We start from the raw sequence: 3,966 nt of genomic DNA, 5'->3' as shown, positions 1-3,966 counted from the left end.
GGAGGTGCCCATCTCAACCTTTCCACACCTCCCCCTGGATGTTCATGCTCCTCTGGTATATATTCAGTTCATATTGTAGCTATGGTCATTCTATTATGATTTTCAGCTCATCTTGTGTGATTTCTTTCTTCAGTCCCAAGTGGCAAACTTGTTCTGCAGCATATGATATCATTGAGCTACACTTGTTTGTACTGTCCCTCTTCCCCTGCTCCTCAAGCGGCACTGCTGTCTTGTGCTTGTTGTTCGACAGGTATTTGTCTTAATGCCTAGAGAAGAGACTTGTTTTTTGTACTAAACTCATTATTAGTTTGGCTTGTGTTATTTTGTAAATTCATGAAAAAACATAAGATAGTTGGGTGCGTGCGCAAAAATATCATCAATACATGTTTCAAAATTATGTAAGTTTAGATATATCACCTAAAAAAAGTTCAAAGAAAAACTATGCAAGTTCAATCTGTGTGCTGCTACAAATTTGCACTTCTTGTCCAGTCGTACTAGTACTGATGAATAACAAGTTACTGATAGTTATTAATGAATGAAAAATGTAGGGGTTGAAGTAAACCCTCTCGATATAACTATTACTAATATATGTGCTCTGCCTGCACATTTTTCAATACCGAAGAATAACCCTAGGGAGAAGTTCATCTTTAGAAAGTTGGTAGGTTCATACATAGAAACTTAACAAATATTGTCCATTTTAGTATTGATCTAGTATCATATATGCGTCAGTTCTAAATACTTTGTTCATTGTGATTAGAGATAATACAAAAAGCATATCCTTTAGTTCTGCAGATATTTTACAACTTCTCCGAACATGCGTCCACCGACATGCTCGGCGCCGTCCACAACTTCATCGTGTGAGAGCTTCTGCTCCAGATCCTCTTCCTCCATGGTCCCTGCACGCCGTGACGACCAGGTCTGCAACCGGAACTACATCATAGTGTTCTTGGAACCAAACTGAAGCAATGCAACGAGAAGTACAAAAATTTGGGCTGATGTACCTTGTCCTATACCCACTTCTTTGCCTGGATGTAGGAATCTGATAGACAAAACAAGGTGTGTCCCTCTACATATTCAAGAGGAAAATTTGATTGCTGAAAATGCTTGTGTTTATACAATTTAATTTTGCTATATGTTTCTTATTTTAATTCAGTCCGGTATCTAATTTTAGTTCAGTTCAATTATCATTTTGGTTTAAGTTCAAGCCAATTCTTATTTTATTTTATCGTCTTGTGCTTCCATCCATTCCGTGGTCTAGGGCGGCTATCGTGGTGTTAATTTGTGTCTTCTGACTTGTGCAATTTGATTTCTTGGCACACTGCCTTGTCCATGTGTGGCATTAATCAACCGTCTAAAGGAGAAAGGTGTTCTACATGAAATTCATCCATTTGTCAGTGCGAGTTTATTCTTTTTTGTCAGGTCTAAGTTCAACTATGGTTTTGTTTGGACTTGCAAGATTCAGTTGACAACCACTACTGTGCAATGATATTATGGTACTATCAACATAAACATAGAGCCTCCACCTATGGCGACGCGCCATGGCTCCTCCTCCCACCTCCCACGACGCGCTGCAGGGGGGGTCACCGGCGGAGGGCGGAGCGTCGGCAACAACCACTTCTGCCCCATCCTGCTCCTCCTCATCGCGTGACCGTCTCCTTCGGCGCCCTGCACATCGACGTCGAGCACTGCCCTCGCATGAGAGATCGGATGGACAAGGTGCTCCTGCCACCTTCTTCCCCGTTGATCCAGCTCCTGTTCCCCGCCGACAGCAGGAGACAGGAGGTCACCTCAAGCGCTACTAGTGGCGTGAAGGCCGTCAAATGGTAAATTTCTGACCCTTGTAACCTCAGGTACTACTACAAAGCAGAAAGGATCTCTGTACGTTAGTTAATAGCACCATGCCGTGCCTCTTGTGCTGCAAGACTTCTAGTTCTTCAACTAAATAAATAAATGTTTCGCTTGGCAGGCTTTCTGGATGAGGTATTACATGATATCAGTCCCAAAAAGTATAGATTTCTTCTATTGTCAGTTCAATTTTCTCTAGTATGCATGTTTGTTTTCTTTTTATCATGATATATGGGAAGATGCTGGTAGCTCTAGTACCTATACTACAACAGTTCATTGACAAAAATATATCAGTTCAACACATACTTGGAAAAAAGCTCAATACTAAGTGTTCTCTGCCTATCCTTACATTTGCTAGTCTTCACCATGTTCAGATAGTGCTTAGAAGAAGTTAACTCATGCATTTCCATAAAACTATGTACTGATAAATCAGAACTCGTGCATTTCCATCAAATTCTGTAAGTTTCGTGTGTGCGCTTCTACAAATCTGAAATACTTTTCCAATTATACTAGTACCGATGCAATTACCTAAAAACGTTGAAGAAAAATTCTATAAGTTTGGTGTGTGTGCTGCTACAAATCTAAACTTCTTGTCCAGTCATTCTAGTACTGATGAAGATCGAGTTGACTGAAATAATGTAGTCGATTCCTGAGACCCTTACTAGTCCTATATATATAAGTTGTGCCTGATAGCCATACATGACTTTTCTCTTTGTTGCCTACTTGTTTTTGTAAAATTCTTTGAACTTATTTAGGCGATATATTTGGACCTTTGCCTCGTTAGTACAACAGCACGCTACCCAGCCGGTCACGAGAAGAGCTACGTGCAGGCCCCTTGTGCTCTGTCCTCGATCCGCCTCAGTCATCTCCCTCTCATCCTCTCTCTGCTCTGTGTGTGTGTGCAGGGAGTGGGAGCAGATAGAGCGGGGGAGTGGGATGCCCTTCCATGGTGAATTCATAGGCATCTTCCATGGAGATTGTGAGCTTTGCTTGAGGATTTATGTTGTTGGTCTGTCCACTGTAGTTCGATATTACTCTGTAACTTCAGATATATCACCTAAATAAGTAATGATTTGCAGCGAATTTCTTAAAAATCCTGTAAAGTTTAGATATACCACCTAAATATCGTCAGTGCAAGTTTCAAAATTCCATAAGTTTCTATATATCATAAAGAAAAATTGATGAGTCACCATCTGCTTTATATTCATGTTCTCTGTAGCACAAGTAGCAATGGGGCTGACTGAGAGTGATCCCTGAACCATTTCATTCAAGGCCATGGTTTCCAATAATGCCAATGCTAATCCCTGAACCATCCTGCCCTCTATACAGATTGAGAGATTAACATATCAATGGAAGTTTGTTCTCAAAACTGAAATTGTTCTGCATGTACTAACAGATTAGTTGTTAATTATTGGAGTGTTTCGTTCTTGCAGAATAAAAATATTATGTATGCATTGCTTCTTGGCCCAGCTGAGAGAACCCTCGTGTTAAAAAGTATAAAAGTAGTTTTGAAGCAATTCCCAGTGTCTTTAGAAGCATTCATGGTTAAAAAGCAATGACTACCTCCTCCGTTCGAGTTGAGCACTGTTCATCGTCCAAGTTGAGCACTAGGTGTCGTCCAAGTTCAAAGAGGGTTGTATGCAAGTACAGAAGTTTGTTTTAGTGAGAAAATGCGGCGTGTTCACAATATTCTGTATGATTCATTTGTTCAACCTTAGAACTTAGCGATATTCAGTATATTTTCTATGATGAAGGCACACATGAATTCATGTGCAATGGTTATACCCCTAGTGTTTCAAAGAATCGTATTTTGTTTCTTCAAATGTGTTGTGCGCCTGTTTGATGAGGTAAAACAAAGTAAAATAGTGAAAATGGCATTAAAGACACTTGGAAGTACAAATGTATAAATAAATAAGTTCCAATTCTCGACAGGTAGGAAGTTTGGAGAAGCGAACATATAAGTTTTAAAAAGAAGGGAATGGTAAAAATGTAAGTCCGTTCAACTATATAAACCATCACTACTGGAATCAGCTACTTTGCCATCTGCCAGTTCTTTGCCGTCCGCTAGCAGATGGCAAAGAAGCTCTTTGCCATCAGCTTCCAAAAAGCAGACGGCAAAGA

This window comes from Triticum dicoccoides, chromosome 3A (genome assembly GCF_002162155.2).
Source record: "Triticum dicoccoides isolate Atlit2015 ecotype Zavitan chromosome 3A, WEW_v2.0, whole genome shotgun sequence".
NCBI lineage: Eukaryota > Viridiplantae > Streptophyta > Magnoliopsida > Poales > Poaceae > Triticum > Triticum dicoccoides.
Note: the sequence above shows the minus strand (reverse complement) of the source record.